Source organism: Trachypithecus francoisi, unplaced genomic scaffold (genome assembly GCF_009764315.1).
Source record: "Trachypithecus francoisi isolate TF-2019V2 unplaced genomic scaffold, Tfra_2.0 Lachesis_group11, whole genome shotgun sequence".
NCBI classification, from domain to species: Eukaryota; Metazoa; Chordata; class Mammalia; order Primates; family Cercopithecidae; genus Trachypithecus; species Trachypithecus francoisi.
The window spans coordinates 21575679-21594397 of record NW_022681456.1 but is presented as its reverse complement, the minus strand read 5'-3'; the positions used below and the strand labels follow the sequence as shown (position 1 = coordinate 21594397).

The 18719-nt window shown below is 46.2% G+C and overlaps 1 protein-coding gene and 1 pseudogene across 23 annotated transcripts in view; one reads left to right on the top strand and one right to left on the bottom strand.

Annotated features, from left to right (window-relative positions):
- Positions 1-18719, bottom strand: part of ATXN2 (ataxin 2) — a 159732-nt gene that overhangs the window by 139148 nt on the left and 1865 nt on the right. The gene's annotated exons all lie outside the window — the stretch shown is intronic.
- LOC117089397 lies at positions 840-1429 on the top strand (annotated as a pseudogene). The gene has a single exon (XR_004439580.1). The product of XR_004439580.1 is annotated as an interferon-induced transmembrane protein 2-like (transcript).

The window sequence follows — 18719 nt, the reverse complement described above, 5'->3', positions numbered from 1 at the left end:
ACACCCTACACCTTCAGGAGGCAGAATCATCTGGGCTCAGGAGTTAAAGGTCGGCCTGAGCAACATAACAAGACCCTGTCTCTTAGGAACAAAACGGGAGGGGGAGAAAGTAGGTGGGGGGGGAGAGAAGGGAAGGGAGGGAGATAAAGAGGAAGGGGTGGGAGAGACAGAAAAAGAAAAACAAAAGAAGAAATAAAAAGAGGCAGAGAAAGGAAGGAAGGGGGGGAGGGAGGGAAGGGAGGAGGCAGTGGGGAGGGGAGAAAAGAAGAAAGGAAAGGAAGGATGAAGAAAAAGAAAAACGACAGTGAAAGGCCAGGCAGCCAGGCGTGGTGGCTCATGCCTGTAATCTCAGCACTTTGGGAGGCCGAGGCAGGTGGATCACCTAAGGTCATGAGTTCGAGACCAGCCTGGCCAACATGGTGATATCCCATCTCTACTAAAATACAAAACCTAGCTGGCCATGGTGACAGGAGCCTGTAGTACCAGCTACTTGGGAGGCTGAGACAGGGGAATAGCTTGAACCTGGGAGAGGGAGGTTGCAATGAGTCAAGGTTGCGCCACGGCACTCCAGTCTCGGCAACAGAGCGAGACTCCATCTCAAAAAAAAAAAAAAAAGCAATGTATTAGAAATAAAAGTACATCAGATTCTAATGTCAGTTATGCAGCCAGTTATGAGACACTCTAGCAAATAACCCTCTTGGTCTCAATTTCTTCACCTGTAAATAGAATGAGTACTAAAAAATCACCAGAGCCAGAGAAATCCAAACTATCAGGGAAAGGGAGGGGCCCACTGAGAACCAGCCCAGCAACCCGACCACAGCTGGTCTTCCCTGGACACCATGAACCACACCGTCCAAACCTCTTCACTCCACCAACATCGGCCATCCCCCTAACTATGAGATGCTCAAGGAGGAGCAAGAGGTGGCTCTGCTGGGGGTGCCCCACAACCATACTCCCCTGATGTCCACCGTGATACACATCCACAGCAAGAACTCCATGCCCGACCATGTTGTCTGGTCCCTGTTCAATACCCACTTCATGAACTCCTGCTGCCTGGGCTTCATAGCACTGGTTTACTCCGTGAAGTCTAGGGACAGGAAAATGGCTGGCGACCTGACCAGGGCCCAGGCCTACACCTCCACCGCCAAGTGCCTGAACATCTGGGACCTAATTGTGCACATCATCATGACCATTCTGCTCATCATCATCCTAGTGTTGATCTTTCATGTCTATCAATAGATCAGGAGGCATCATCTAGGCCAGGAGCTCTGCCTACGATCTGAATCCCACGTACTCCACCTTCCATTCCTCGCCCTGCCCCCAGAGCCAAGTCCTGTATCAGCCCTTTATACTCACACACTTTTCTACAATGGCATTCAATAAAGTGCTCGTGTTTCTGGTTAAAAAACAAACTAAAACAAAAAAAAACCAGAGTCATTCCAACTCCAAATATGTTTGACTCTACATCGTTGAATATCTACTATGTGCCAAGAACAGAACATAAGAATAATCTAGGCTGAGTGTGCTGGCTCACGGCCTTAACCCCAACACTTTGGGAGGCCAAGGCAAGAGGACTACTTGAGGGCAGAAGTTCAAAACCAGCCTGGTTAGCAGTGAGACTTGTCTCTACAAAAAATTTTTTAAATTGTAGGAAGCAGCACTTTGGGAGGCCAAGGCAGGCAGATCACTTGAGCTCAAGAGTTTGAGGCCAACCTGGGCAACATGGTAAGACCCTGTCTCTACTAAAAATACAAAAAATTAACCAGGCATGATGGTGCACGCATGTGGTACCAAGCTACTTGATGAAGCAGGAGAACTGCTTGAACTCGGGAGGTGGAGGTTGGAGTGAGCAGAAATTGCACCACCGCACTCCAGCCTGGGTGACAGAGCGAGACGGTGTCTCCAAAACAAAACAAGAAAACAAAAAAAAAAACTGAAGGCTGTAATGGTACATGTGCCTGTGGTCCCAGCTACTCAGGAGGCTGAGGCGGGAGGATCACTTGAGGCTGCAATAAGCCATGATCACAATACTGTACTCCAACCTGGGCAATATAGCAAGATCCCGTCTCAAAAAATGAATACATAAAAACAGAAAATATTAAGACTTCAGTATCTCGCTTTATAAAGAAGGTATTCTTTCCTTTTTATTTTTTGAGACAGAGACTTGCTCTGTCACCCAGGCTGGAGTGCAGTGGTGCAATCTCGGCTCACTGCAACCTCCACCTCCTGGGTTCAAGCGATTCCCCTGCCTCAGCCTCCCTAGTAGCTGGGACTACAGATGCGTACGTACCACCACACCCAGCTAATTTTTTGTATTTTAGTAGAGATGAGTTTTTACCAGTTGGCCAGGTTGGTCTTGATCTCCTGACCTCACGATCTGCCCGCCACGGCCTCCCAAAGTGCTGGGATTACAGGCATGAGCCACCATGCCCAGCCAAGGAAGGAATTCTTTCTCTTTTAATAAATAAACTAGGCCGGGCACGGTGGCTCAAGCCTGTAATCCCAGCACTTTGGGAGGCCGAGACGGGTGGATCACGAGGTCAGGAGATCAAGACCATCCTGGCTAACATGGTGAAACCCCGTCTCTACTAAAAAATACAAAAAACTAGCCGGGCGAGGTGGCGGGCGCCTGTAGTCCCAGCTACTCGGGAGGCTGAGGCAGGAGAATGGCGTGAACCTGGGAGGCGGAGCTTGCAGTGAGCTGAGATCCGGCCACTGTGCTGCAGCCTGGGCGACAGAGCTCTGCCTCAAAAATAAACAAACAAACAAACAAACTAAGCCTGAGAGTGGCTGAGTAACTTGCCCATTCAAACTTCTGACCAAGTAGTAAGTGCCAACCATCCAAGAAATAGGGATACAATCAATAGTGAACAAAATAAAGTTCCTGCTTTCATAGAGCTTAAATTTTAGTTACTAAAGAGTGAACCATGGCCGGGAGCGGTAGCTGATGCCTGTAATCCCAACATGTTGGGAGGCTGAGGCGGGCGGACCACCTGAGGTCAGGAGTTCAAAACCAGCCTTAACAACATGGCGAAACCCTGTCTCTACTAAAAACACAAAAATTAGCTGGGCATGGTGGTGGGTGCCTGTAATCCCAACTATCTGGGAGACTGAGGCAGGAGAATCACTTGAACCCAGGAGGCTGAAGTTGCAGTGAGCCAAGATCGCACCACTGCACTCCAGTCTGGGCAACACAGCAAGACTGTGACTGGAAAAAAAAGAAAAGAAAAAAAAAGAGTGAGCTATGATTCCAGCTTAGACTGGAGCTGCCGGATAAAATATAAGATACAAGATGCTCAGTTAAATTTCAACTTTAGATAAGTAACTTTCTTCTATGCAATTTGATACACAATTATATTAAAAAATTAGTCAATGTTCATCAAAAATTCAAATTTAACTGAGTGTTCTGTATTTTTATTTGCCAAATCTGGCAACTCTAGCTTAGATATCACCTCAAAACTCTTCCTCAAACCTTTAACTGCATTTCTGTGGCTCTACAGCAGTAACTTTCTAACTGTATCAATAAAAAATTACTTTAAAAATTTTGGGCTGGCCGGGCGCGGTGGCTCAAGCCTGTAATCCCAGCACTTTGGGAGGCCGAGACGAGCGGATCACGAGGTCAGGAGTCCGAGACCATCCTGGCTAACACGGTGAAACCCCATCTCTACTAAAAAATACAAAAAGCTAGCCGGGCGAGGTGGCTGGTGCCTGTAGTCCCAGCTACTCGGGAGGCTGAGGCAGGAGAATGGCGTGAACCCGGGAGGCGGAGCTTGCAGTGAGCTGAGATCTGGCCACTGCACTCCAGCCTGGGCGACAGAGCGAGACTCGGTCTCAAAAAAAAAAAAAAAAAAAGAGATCAAGACCATCCTGGCCAACATGGTGAAACCCCATCTCTACTAAAAATACAAAAATTAGGTCGGGCATGGTAACTCACGCCTGTAATCCCAGCACTTTGGGAGGCCGAGGAAGGCAGATCACCTGAGGTCAGGAGCTCGAGACCAGCCTGACCAACAAGGAGATACCCTGTCTCTACTAAAACACAAAATTAGCCAGGCGTGGTGGCCCATGTCTGTAATTCCAGCTAATCAGGAGGCTGAGGCAGGAGAACTGCTTGAATCCAGGAGGCAGATCGGGCCACTGCACTCCAGCCTCGGCAACTAAGAGCGAAACTCCATCTCAAAAACAATTATTTCAATAATGCAGTGTGTCCTAACACTTCCTATTCTTTTTTCTAAAAATGCTTATCATAATCCACTAATGTGATTTCACAATCTACTAAGGGGTCATGACCTGCAGATTGAAAAATACTTCTTTGGGAGATATAAAAAAATCATTTAACCTGGCGTTATGAGTCACCATTATGAGCACATTAATTAACTATATTGTGCTATGAAACAGTAATGCCCTTAGGGCCTAAAGTATACAGCTACAAACTTAGTCAAAACTCCCAGGCCAGGAGTGGTGGCTCATGCCTGTAATCCCAGCACTTTGGGAGGCCTAGGTGGGTGGATCACCTGAGGTCAGAAGTTCAAGACCAGACTGGCCAAAATGGCAAAACCCCATCTCTACTAAAAATACAAAAATTAACAGTGTGTGGTGGCGGGCACCTGTAATCCCAGCTACTCAGGAGGCAGAGGCAGGAGAATCGCTTGAAGCCGGGAGACAGAGGTTGCAGTGAGCGAAGATTGTGCTACTGCACTCCAGCCTGGGCAACAGAGCAAGATTCTATGTCAAAAAAAAAGCCAGGTGCATTGGCTCACGCCTGTGGTCCCAGCACTTTGGGAGGCTGAGGCAGGGAGATCACATGAGGTCAGGAGTTGGAGACCAGCCTGGCCAATGTGGAGAAACCCCGTCTCTATTAAAAATACAAAAATTAGCCAGGCATGGTGACCAACGTCCGTAATATCAGCTACTCAGACGTCTGAGGCAGGAGAATTGCTTGAACCCAGAAGGCGGAGCTACAGTGAGAGGAGATGGTGCCACTGCACTCCAGCCCGGGTGACAAGAGTGAAACTCCATCTCAAAAACAACAACAACAACAAAAAAAAAACCTCCCAGAATGGTATATTTTTTGAGCTCTTGTGTCCGTTTTTTAGTAATTCTCCAGTCTCTTTGTTTTGTTTTTTGAGACAGGGTCTCATTTTAATGCCCAGGCTTGAGTGCACCGGTGCAATCATGGCTCACTTCAATGTCCAGACTCAAGTGAACTACTCGCCTCAGCCTCCCAAGTAGCTGAGACTACAGACGTGCATGACCACGCCCGGCTAAATTTTTAGTATAAATATTTTTTGTTGAGACGGGGATTCCCTTTGTGGCCCAGGCTGGACCTGCACTCCTGGGCTCAGGTAATCTGCCTGCTTCAGCCTCCCAAAGTGTTGGGATTACAGGTGTGAGACACCATGCCCAGCCACCAGTCTTCCAAACGTGTTTTTTGTATTTTTCAGACAGTCTCGCTCTGTCACCCAGGCTGGGGCACAGTGACACAATCTGAATCTGAGCTCACTGCAACCTTCGACTCCGAGGTTCAAGCGATTCTCCTGCTTCAACCTCCCAAGTAGCTAGGATTACAGGAGCATGCCCTGCCCCATGCCCGGCTTTTTTTTTTTTTTCTTTCTTTCTTTTTTTTTTTTTTGAGACAGAGTCTCCCTCTGTCGCCAGGCTAGAGTGCAGTGGCCCGAGCTCGGCTCACTGCAACCTCTGCCTCCTAGGTTCAAGCAATTCTCCTGCCTCAGCCTCCTGAGTAGCTGGGACTACAGGTGCACACCACTACGCCCAGCTAATTTTTTTGTATTTTTAGTAGAGATGGGGTTTCACCCTGTTGGCCAGGATGGTCTCAATCTCTTGACCTTGTGATCTGCCCTCCTCAGCCTCCCAAAGTGCTGTGATTACAGTTGTGAGCCACCAAGCCCGACCCTTTTTCTGTTTTTTTAGTAGAGACAGGGTTTCACCACATTGGCCAGACTGGTGTCAAACTCCTGACCTCAAGTGATCCACCATGCCCAGCCAAGTCTTTCAACTTTCTATCACGTTACTGTTATTTCTCATTGTGGTTAATATATCTGCCTCTGAAAATAATACTTTTCTACTTGCTGCCAATATGTATATCAGAAAAGAAAGCTAGATAGAATCATGTGTAAAGTAAAAGTAAGTTCTCAAAGAGGCCATAAAGAACTCTCCAGACCAGAGGCTGAAGCAGGAGGATAGTTTAAGCCCAGGAGTTGGAGGCCAGTCTGAGCAACATAACAAGACCCCCATTTGTACCAAAAAAAAACAAAAAACAAAACAACTCTCCTTTCTATAATATGCTCAAGCTTCAGTGAAAAAGACATTTAGTCTTTAATTCCTGATTTCCAAATGCGTTTCAGGAATGAAAATAGTTAACTGCACAAAGTCCACAATAGATGTTTACAAACCCGAAAAGAAAAATGCAGTACTTGTTTCAAAACCAGCCCTTCATAAAAAACTAAAATTATAATCAAGATTAATTCCACTTAGAAAAATTATTTTTTTTTTTTTTTTTTTTTTTTTTTTTTTTTTTTTTGAGGCGGAGTCTCGCTCTGTCGCCCGACTGGAGTGCAGTGGCCAGATCTCAGCTCACTGCAAGCTCCGCCTCCCGGGTTTACGCCATTCTCCTGCCTCAGCCTCCCGAGTAGCTGGGACTACAGGCGCCCGCCACCTCGCCCGGCTAGTTTTTTTTGTATTTTTAGTAGAGACGGGGTTTCACCGTGTTAGCCAGGATGGTCTCGATCTCCTGACCTCGTGATCCGCCCGTCTCGGCCTCCCAAAGTGCTGGGATTACAGGCTTGAGCCACGCGGCCCGGCCAGAAAATTATTAAGAATATTTTAGGCCGGGCGCGGTGGCTCAAGCCTGTAATCCCAGCACTTTGGGAGGCCGAGGCGGGCGGATCACGAGGTCGGGAGATCGAGACCATCCTGGCTAACACGGTGAAACCCCGTCTCTACTAAAAAATACAAAAAACTAGCCGGGCGAGGTGGCGGGCGCCTGTAGTCCCAGCTACTCGGGAGGCTGAGGCAGGAGAATGGCGTAAACCCGGGAGGCGGAGCTTGCAGTGAGCTGAGATCCGGCCACTGTACTCCAGCCTGGGCAGCAGAGCGAGACTCCGTCTCAAAAAAAAAAAAAAAAGAATATTTTAACATGACTTTAAAAAGCAGTATGAAAAATATCAATGAAAAAGAATTGACCTGGCTAGCCACGGTGCCTCACGCATGTAATTAAAGCACTTCGGGAAAACTAGGTGGATGGATTACTTCAATTTAAGAGTTTGAGACCATCCTGGGCAACATGGCTAAACCCTGTCTCTACAAAATATACAAAAACCGGGCATGGCTGCATGCACCTGTAGTTCCAGCTACTAAGGAGACTGAGGTAGGAGGACTGCTTGAGCCCAGGATATTGAGGCTGCAAATGAGCCATGACCATACCACTATACTCCAACCTGGCCAACAGGGTAAGATCCAGTCTCAAAAAAAGAAAAAAAGGAAAAAAATGATCATTGGCAACACTGTTCAATAAAGCCTCTCAAGGCAATGGCTTCAAGAGACCAATATTCTAAAGCTCTGATACAGTTAATAAAAATAAACCATGTTCACTCATATTGCCAACAAGCCTCATACCACAACTAATGAGTTTTAAAAAGACTTCATTACAGAATGACATTTTACTCCATTCCCAAAATGTAGTTAGCCATTAATCATGGCACAAAACTGACATTTTCGGGCTGGATACAGTGGCTCACACCTGTAACACCAGCATGTTAGGAGGCCTAGGTGGGTGGATCACTCGAGGCTGTGAGTTCAAGATCAACATGTCAAAACTCCACATCTACTGAAAATACAAAAAAACCAGGCGGGCACTGTGAGGCACACCAGTAGTTCCAACTACTCAGGAGGCTGAGGTGGGAGGATGGCTTGAACCCGGGAGACAGAGGTTGCAGTGAGCTGTATTTGCAGCACTGCACTCCGGCCTTAGCAACAGAGTCAGATCCTATCACGAAAATAAATTAAATAAATAAAAGAAATTGACATTTTATAGTCACTTGACACAATTTCAGGGTTTAAATTACAAGCAATCTATGTAAGTATCTTTAAACATTAATGAGAATTTCAAATTTTCACATGAATACAAACACAGATAATTACCAGCAAATAAAAAGTCAAGGTTGCCAGGTGTGGGAGGCTGAGGCAGGTGGATCACTCGAGGCCAGGAGTTCGAGACCAACCTGGCCAATATGGTGAAACCCAGTCTCTACTAAAATACAAAAATTAGCTGGACAAGATGGCGCATGTCTGTAGTCCCAGCTACTCAGGAGGCTGAGGCAGAAAAATGTCTTTAACCCGGGAGGCAGAGGTTGCAGTGAGCCGAGATCGCGCCACTGCACTCCAGCCTGGGTGACAGAGCGAGACACCGTCTGGAAAAAAAATAAAAATAAAAATAAAAAGTTAAGGTTAACAGCTGTGACAAGTTTTAATTAACAACCCAGACTCATAAAAATACTAAACCAGGCCGGGCGTGGTGGCTCAAGCCTGTAATCTCAGCACTTTGGGAGGCCGAGACGGGCGGATCACGAGGTCAGGAGATCGAGACCATCCTCGCGAACACGGTGAAACCCCGTCTCTACTAAAAATACAAAAAAAAAAAACTAGCCGGGCGACGTGGCGGGCGCCTGTAGTCCCAGCTACTCGGGAGGCTGAGGCAGGAGAATGGCGTAAACCCGGGAGGCGGAGCTTGCAGTGAGCTGAGATCCGGCCACTGCATTCCAGCCTGGGCGACTGAGAGAGACCCTGCCTCAAAAAAAAAAAAATACTAAACCAGGCCGGGTACGGTGGCTCATGCCTGTAATCCCAGCACTTAGGGAAGATGAGGCGGGCGGATCACGAGGTCAGGAGATCAAGACCATCCTGGCTAACACAGTGAAACCCCGTCTCTACTAAAAACACACAAAAAAAATTAGCCAAGCATGGTGGCGGGCGCGTGTCGTCCCAGCTACTCAGGAGGATGAGGCAGGAGAATGGCATGAACTTGGGGGGCGGAGCTTGCAGTGAGCCGAGATGGCACCACTGCACTCCAGCCTGGGCAACAGAGCAAGACTCTGTCTCAAAAAAAAACAACAAAAACAAAAACAAAAACTAAACCAAGCCGCTCACGGTGGCTCACACCTGTAATCCCAGCACTTTGGGAGGCCGAGGTAGGCGGATCACCTGAGGTCAGGAGTTCGAGACCAGCCTGGCCAACATGGTAAAACCCCGCTTCTACTAAAAATACAAAAAATAGCCGGGCGTGGTGGCATATACCTGTAATCTCAGATCCTTGGGAGGCTGAGGCAGGAGAATTGCTTGAACCCAGGAGGCAGAGGTCACAGTGAACTGAGATCACACCACTGCACTCCAGCCTGGATGACAGAACAAGACTCCCGGCTCAAAAAAAACAATAAAAACAAAAACTAAACCAAGCCAGTCACGGTGGCTCACGCCTGTAATCCCAGCACTTTGGGAGGCTGAGGCAGGTGGATCACCTAAGGTCAGGAGTCCAAGACCAGCCTGGCCGACATGATGAAACCCCATCTATACTAAAAATACAAAAATTAGCCAGGCGTGGTGGCACATACCTATAATCCCAGCTACTCGGGAGGCTGAGGCAGGACAATCACTTGAACTAGGGAGGCAGAGGTTGCAGTGAGCCGAGATCACACCACTGCATTCCAGCCTGGGTGACAGCATGACACCCTGCAACACACACACACACAAATAATAATAATAATTTTAAAAATCAGCCAGGCATAGTGGGTCACACCTGTAATCCCAGCACCTTGGGAAGCCAAGGAGGGCAAATTGTTTGAGGTCAGGAATTCAAGGCCATCCTGGGCAACAAGTTAAAACCTCTGTCCCTGCGCCTATAGTCCCAGCTACATGGGAGGCTAAGGCAAGAGAATCACTTGAACCTGGGAAGCGGAGGTGCAGTGAGCTGAGATCGCGCCACTGCACTCCAGCCTGGTGACAGAGTGAAGACTCTGTCTGAAGAAGAAGAAGAAAAAAAAGCCTGTTAGGAACCAGACTGCACAACACGAGCTCTGTGAGCATTAGCACCTGAGCCCCACCTGTCAGATAAGGTGCAGCGTTAGCTTCTCATAGGAGCACAAACTCTACTGGGAACTGCGCATGGCGAGGGATGTAGGTTGTGTGCTCTTTATAAGAATGAACCTAACTAACGCGTAATGATCTGAGGTGGAACAGTTTCTTTTTTTGTTTTTTTATTTCTGGGACAGGGTCTCACTTTGTCCCCCAGGCTGGAGTGCAGTGACTCGATCTCGGCTCACTGCAAGCTCCGCCTCCCAAGTTTCATGCCATTCTCCGGCCTCAGCCTCCCCAGTAGCTGGGACTACAGGCGCCCTCCAACACGCCCAGCTAACTTTTTTGTATTTTTAGTAGAGACAGGGTTTCACCGTGTTAACCAGGATGGTCTCGAACTCCTGACCTCGTGAACCGCCCACCTCAGCCTCCCAAAGTGCTGGGATTACAGGCGTGACCCACCACGCCTGGCCAGTAGAACAGTTTCATCTCAAAATCATCCCCTGACCCTGTGGAAAAACCATCTTCCACAAAACTGGTCCCTAGTGTCAAAAAGGTTGGGGACCACTCCCTTAAAATACACAGCAGACTCTTGTGTATATACTACATCTCCATTTATTTCAAGGGAGGGGCCCTGGAACTTAAAATTTAAAAATAAAAATAAAGGGAGGGGGCTCGGTGCAGTGGCTCACACCTGTAATCTCAGCACTTTGGGAAACTGAGACAGGAGGATCGCTTGAGTCCAGGAGTTTGAGACCAATCTGGGCAACATGGCAGGACCCTGTTTCTACAAAAAATTTACATGTTAGCCCGCTGGTGTGTACCTGTAGTCCCAGCTACACAGGAGGCTAAGGCAGGAGAAATGCTTGAGCCTCGAATTTGAGGCTGCACTCCAGCCTGGGTGACAGAGGGAGACCTTGACTCTAAAAAAAATAAATGGAGAGGTGTAATAAAATCCTACAAATGTTGCTTTGGGCAAGTTCCCTAATCTCTCAAAGCTTAGGGTTTTTGCCTTCCATTTTTAAGATTTAGGAATTTTTGGCCGGGCGCGGTGGCTCAAGCCTGTAATCCCAGCACTTTGGGAGGCCAAGATGGGCGGATCATGAGGTCAGGAGATCGAGACCATCCTGGCTAACACGGTGAAACCCCGTCTCTACTAAAAATACAAAAAACTAGCCGGGCGAGGTGGCGGCGCCTGTAGTCCCAGCTACTTGGGAGGCTGAGGCAGCAGAATGGCGGGAACCCGGGAGGCGGAGCTTGCAGTGAGCTGAGATCCGGCCACTGCACTCCAGCCTGGGCGACAGAGCGAGACTCCGTCTCAAAAAAAAAAAGATTTAGGAATTTTTGTTGTTGATGTTACCGTTCTTTAAGAAACAGAGGCTGGGCGCAGTGGCTCAAGCCTGTAATCCCAGCACTTTGGGAGGCCGAGATGGGCGGATCACGAGGTCAGGAGTTCGAGACCATCCTGGCTAACCCGGTGAAACCCCGTCTCTACTAAAAAATACAAAAAACTAGCCGGGCGAGGTGGCGGGCACCTGTAGTCCCAGCTACTCGGGAGGCTGAGGCAGGAGAATGGCGTAAACCCGGGAGGCGGAGCTTGCAGTGAGCTGAAATCCGGCCACTGCACTCCAGCCTGGGCGACAGAGCGAGACTCCACCTCAAAAAAAAAAAAAAAAAAAAAAAAAAAAGGAACAGAGTAGGCCACACACGATGGCTCACGGCTGTAACCCCAACACTTTGGGAGGCCAAGGCGGTGGACCACCTAAGGTCAGGAGTTCGAGACAAGCCTGACCAACATGGTGAAACCATGTTGCAAAATTGCAAAAATTAAAAATGCAAAAATTAGCTGGGCGGGTGGCAGGTGCCTGTAATCTCAGCTACTCAGAAGGCTGAGGCAGGAGAATCACTTCAACCCGGGAAACAGAGGTTGCAATGAGCTGAGATTGCGCCATTGCACTCCAAACTGGGAAAGAGCAAAACTCTGTCTCAAAAAAAAAAAAAACACCACCTTAGCTCATGAGGCTGGGTGGGGTGGCTCACACAGAACAAGACCCTGTCTCAAAAAAAAAAAAAAAGAAAAGAAAATAACAAAAAAAATAAAACCCAAGTACTTTCATTTAAAAAGATACAGTAGCAGCCAGGCATGGTGGCTCACGCCTGTAATCCCAACACTTTGGGAGGCCGAGGTAGGTGGATCACCTGAGGTCAGGAGTTTGAGACCATCCTGGCCAACATGGTGAAACCCTGTCTCTACTAAAAATACAAAAATTAGCCAGGCGTGGTGGCGTGCACATGTAGTCCTAGCTACTTAGGAGGCTGAGGCAGGAGAATCACTTGAACCCAGAAGACAGAGGTTGCGGTAAGCAGAGATCGTGCCACTGCACTCCAGCCTGGGCGATAGAGCAAGACTCCGTCTCAAAAAAAAAAAAAAAAAGACAGTAGCAGGTATGCCTGTTAACAAACTGTTTACATCTCCACTGAAGTTGTCACAATCACCTGAAATACCTAAAAAAAAAAAAGTAGGGTTTTCGTCATGCTTAACTTTTACACAACATCAAAATACTATCACTATCTAGTCAAAATAGAAAATTGTAATTCTAGAGGACAATCTTCTAAAATGTTAAAATTCCTTTCAAAGCAAAAAACTGTACTTTGCTAAGGTAACAGTTCTAACACAGCTGTAGCTATTTAGGACAAAAAAATGAGATCCTCCTTTGTTTTTTTTCTTGTTTTGAGACAGAGTCTCACTCTGTTGCCCAGGCTGGAGTGCAATGGCATGATTTTGGCTCACTGTAACCTCCACCTCCCAGGTTCAAGCAATCTCCTACCTCAGCCTCCCAAGAAGCTGGGATTACAGGCACCCACCACCACGCCTGGCTAATTTTTTTATTTTTAGTAGAGACAGGGTTTCACCATGTTGGCCAGGCTAGTCTCGAACTCCTGACTCCAGGTGATCCACCAGCCTCAGTCTCATAAAGTGCTGGGATTACAGGTGTGAGCCACCGCACCTGGCCTTGAGATCCTCCTTTAAGTCAAAACATACGGCTACTATATAGCTACAATATGAGTTAATATCCCTTATGTAAAATTATATACCATCGCTAATTAGAGTAACACTGAAAATACAAGTTTACATGTAACCAAAAAAAGGAACACCATGACTGATCCCATAAATGTTTTCACTGTTTCAGAATGTGAAATCTTTAAGCAACTACAGACTTTTTTCTCTTAAAAAAAAGAAAAAGAAAACCAATGCAAGTTTTGGCAACTTAAAAAGTTTTATTTTCTCCACATACTTGAAACAAAAACTAAACTAGGTAAAATACATAAGCCCAAAAGAAAACAAAACATGCCTCTTTGGTTAGTAATAGCCATCTACAATTTACCTCTAATGACCCTCAATGTCAATTAACTTTTTTGGTCTAACTTCATAGATGGTTAGTATCAATATCCACATAAAAGAATAACAAAAGATGATACCATTTAAACCTTATAAATTACTAATGAGGCCACAAGACTAATTAATCTAGATAAAAAGCAAATGGCTAAATACCCGACCTTCAAATCTTTGCTCAAATGTTAGCTCCTCAATGAAGCTCCCCCTAATCCATTTAAAATTGTAACTCATTCCCCTCCCCACACTCCCTATACCTTTAATCTGCTTTCTTCTAATCCCATAGCTCTTATACACTATTATACACAGGCTGGTAATTTAATGTTTCATTGTCTGCCTAGTCACATTAGAATGTAAACTCCAAAAGGACAATATATTTGCTTTGTTCACTGATTCATCCCCAAAACCCCGTGTACATAGATGCTTCACTAGAGCTGTGTTCAATGTAGGTATTTTAGGTCCTTCTACAAGATATTTAACTGCAAAAGATGAACGGTCTCATTGAAATGTAAATGGAAGCATGATGAACAACTACATTAAACCACAGCACACTTGTTTTTCTTTTTGAGACAGAGTCTCACTCTGTTTCCCAGGCTGGAGTGCAGCGACAGGATCTCAGCTGACTGCAACCTCTGCCTCCTGGGCTCAAGTGATTCTCCTGCCTCAGCCTCCGAGTAACTGGGATTACAGGCGCCTGGCTAAACAGCACAATTTTTAAGTTGCAATGCCTCAAGAAAAAGAAGCAGTAAAAATACTAAGCTGAAAATCACTAAAAGAAAAATATTGTATTCACACTGAATCCTGTATCCCAAGCAATTCTAATGTCGTATTATTTAGGTTTAGGAATAGAGTAACAGAACTGTAAATCCCTATTTTTATTTTTAATGGGGAAGGGAATGTAGAAGAAGGAGAAGACAAGTTAACCAGTGAAAATTCCCAACAGTGCCATGAAATTACATAAAAGTTACCAAAAATAACTTGGTCATAGGCTAGCAGCTAATAAAAAACACTTTCAGATGAAAAAGAGAGGTTAACAACAACAAAGCTTTAGAACAGTTCCTCAGGAATTTCATTCCTGCACTTAACTCAATACTGTAACAATAGATAAACCAAGTATCCTCATTAATAACAGTGGTTACAGGTTTCAAAACATCTTCACATATATTACCTTATTAAATCCTCAGAGGAACCAAATTAAACTCAAATATAAATAATCCAGTAACACAAGCACTTAATAATGTATGCACTTGACAGTAAAAATGCAATTTTTCCTTTGAAAATTCCCCACAATATTTGAGAAACTACAAAGAAACCATTCTATGGAAGAGCAACCTTCTTGGCACTGGAAGTAATACAAGTCTTCTAAAGAATAATAGAGCACTGTGGACGGGCGCAGTGGCTCACACCTGTAATCCCAGCACTTTGGGAGGCCAAGGCGGGCGGATCACGACGTCAGGAGATTGAGACCATCCTGGCCAACATGGTGACACCTCGTCTCTACTAAAAAATGCAAAAAATTAGGTGGGCATGGTGGCAGGCTCCTGTAGTCCCAGTTTCTTGGGAGGCTGAGGCAGGAGAATGGCGTGAACTCAGGAGGAGGTTGCAGTGAGCCGAGATCGCGCCACTGCACTCCAGGCTTAGTGACAGAGCAAGACTCTGTCTCTTAAAAAAAAAAAAGAAGAAGAAGAATAGAGCACCGCTAGCAAAAGCCATTAAAATCCTGAAGCCCTTTGACCCAGTAAAACCACTCTTGGGAACTTTCTCTAAGGAAATAATTACACTGAAGCAAAAAGCTATTTAAAAATGTTCACTGCACCACTATCTATAACAAAAAAGTGGAAACCCAATTCCCAACAATAGAATGGTTAAGTAAAAACCTTACAGCCAGGTGCGGTGGCTCACACCTGTAATCCCAGCACTTTGAGAGGCAAGGGCGGGTGGATCACCTGAGGTTGGGAGTTTGAGGCCAATATGGTGAAACCCTGTCTCTACTAAAAATACAAAAATCAGTCAAGCGTGGTGGCATGTTCCTGTAGCCCCAGCTACTCAGGAAGCTGAGGTGGGGGAATCGCTTGAACCCAGGAGTCAGAGGCTGCAGTGAGCTGAGATCATAGCACTGCACTCCAGACTGGGCAACAGATTCCGTCTCAAAAAAAAAAATTTACATTTACAATACAATGTTCAGGAGAAAAAAGCTAACTACAAAAAAACATACACAATCACCTCTACTACATAAAAACGAAAAGGTAAAAAGCAAAAATAAGAATTAGACGGATGGTTGGGGGCAGTGGCTCATGCCTGCCTGTAATCCTGGCACTTTGGGAGGCCAAGGCTGGCAGACCACTTGAGGTTAGAGGAGTTGAGATCAGCCTGGCCAACATGGTGAAACCCCGTCTCTACTAAAAATACAAAAATTGGCCAGGGGCAGTAGCTCACACCTGTAATCCCAGCACTTTGGGAGGCCAAGGCAGGTGGATGACTTGAGGTCAGGAGTTTGAGACCAGCCTGGCCAACATGGCAAAATCCCATCCTCACTAAAAATACAAAAAAATTAGCCAGGTGTGGTGGCACGAACCTGTAATCCCAGCTACTCGGGAAGCTGAGGCCGGAGAATCACTTGAATGAACCCAGGAAGCAGAGACTGCAGTGAGCTGAGGTCAGGCCACTGCATTCCAGTCTGGGCAACAGAGTGAGATTCCGTCTCAAAAAAAACAATTATGTTAAAGTAAAATTATGTTCTAACATTGTGTTTACATTATCTTTCCTAAAACAGCCACCTTCAAACGTGTATAACAAAGATAGAGGGCCGGGCGCGGTGGCTCAAGCCTGTAATCCCAGCACTTTGGGAGGCCGAGGCGGGCGGATCACGAGGTCAGGAGATCGAGACCATCCTGGCTAACACGGTGAAACCCCGTCTCTACTAAAAAAAAAAAAATATATATATATATATATACAAAAAACTAGCCGGGCGAGGTGGCGGGCGCCTGTAGGCCCAGCTACTCAGGAGGCTGAGGCAGGAGAATGGCTTAAACCCGGGAGGCGGAGCTTGCAGTGAGCTGAGATCTGGCTACTGCACTCCAGCCTGGGCGGCAGAGCGAGACTCCGTCTCAAAAAAAAAAAAAAAAAAAAAAAAGGGCCGGGCGCGGTGGCTCAAGCCTGTAATCCCAGCACTTTGGGAGGCCGAGACGGGCGGATCACGAGGTCAGGAGATTGAGACCATCCTGGCTAACACGGTGAAACCCCGTCTCTACTAAAAAAAAAAATACAAAAAAATTAGCCGGGCGAGATGGCGGGCGCCTGTGGTCCCAGCTACTCGGGAGGCTGAGGCAGGAGAATGGCGTAAACCCGGGAGACGGAGATTGCAGTGAGCTGAGATCCGGCCACTGCACTCCAGCCTGGGCGACAGAGCGAGACTCCGTCTCAAAAAAAAAAAAAACAAAGATAGAATAAATCACTTCTGAAAGTCATGAAAAACTATTCACACACACAAAAAGTCAAATTATGAAATGTTTCTTAAAGCAGATGTGAATTTCCAGACTTTCTTTTTTTTTTTTTTTTTTTTTTGAGACGGAGTCTCGCTCTGCCACCCAGGCTGGAGTGCAGTGGCCGGATCTCGGCTCACTGCAAGCTCCGCCTCCCGGGTTTACGCCATTCTCCTGCCTCAGCCTCCAGAGTAGCTGGGACTACAGGCGCCCGCCACCTCGCCAGGCTAGTTTTTTGTATTTTTTTTAGTAGAGATGGGGTTTCACCGGATTAGCCAGGATGGTCTCGATCTCCTGACCTCGTGATCCGCCCGTCTCGGCCTCCCAAAGTGCTGGGATTACAGGCTTGAGCCACCGCGCCCGGCCGCATTTCCAGACTTTCAAAAATATTTTGCTATCTCGAAACCTGTCAAATCCAATGCTGCATTTTCTTTTTTCACCTTTGCTCTCAGAAACTTATTTTCACTGTTGATACACACAAACATAAGTGAGAAGATTCTAGAAGTTGAAACTTATTTATAAGGAACGCAGGAAAGTGATTCAAATTCAAAGTAATTCTACAAGTACATTAACGATCTGTACAAGAATAAAAGTTCACATTATGCAAATCCAACACAGTAAACAAAATTTCACCTATTCATCAAAAAGAATAAGGGCCACCATTTAGGTCTCAAGTAACGGAACTTAAAGCAAGGAAAAATCTAAATTAACCTTAAACTGTTGTAAAGCCTCAAGGAACAGAAAAAAAGACCTTATAGTACTAAAACATTCCAAATATCTTTGATCACTCAAACTACTCAGGTGCAAATTCTATTAGAGTCTAATTTTTAAGTCTCATAGTCAATGCAACTTAACAACGTTAGTTTTAACGTTTATATATTTGAACATGTTGAATATATCTCCCAAATCTCTTGCTAATACCTAAGAAAGTAAAAACAGAATGCATCCTTTTCTATAAACATTGTATTTTAAATTTTTTCGTTCTTCGCTAGATGCCAACGAAAAAAGGAAACTGAAGTTACCCTCTACCTGGGGAAATGATCACTTCATCTGAACTAGTTTGGCTAAGCAGTGTTTGGGATGCTTCAGACTCAGAGAAGGGGAAGGGTGGGCGGGGCGTGTAAAGTCAAATAACCGACTGTTTCCGCCCCCTTTGAAAGCAGCAGAATTCCTTAAAAACCAGCTGATTCCTCTTGATGGGGAATTTCTGCTGTAAATAAAAATTCTTTGGAAAGGGGTTGCTGAAAATGTGTTTTCAAAAAGAATACGCAGGTGAATGAAAAATCCTCTTATTCCACCTTCCAAAGCCCAAGATGCCTATTTAAGGAGGACGCCGGTGACCGGCCCTGTCAAGACGGCGGCCTAGGCCTAAGGAAGGCACAGCAGTGTCCGCAACACGGATGGACTTGAGGCACAGGGGAAATGGACTTGCGTGCCCTTGGTAAGCTCTGGCGGCACTCCCGAAGTTAAGGACACCGGCCACAATGGAATGGAGTCTATTGACGTTTGCTTCTCCCTTTGAACACTAAGCATTTTCTTAGTTCGTGAAATACGAACTGACAACCACCCGCCACCCCCAACAGGCGCTCCTGCACAAACACACCCTCTAGTCAAACCCAGCTAGTCGGGACAACACTGAGCCCCCAGCCCCTACCACAACCCCAGCTTAGGAGGAAAAAAGACGCCAGTAAACACCCGCATTTCTGCCTTCAGGATCCCCACCACGTCCCCTGCTCCAATCTCTCTCTCCTAGCATT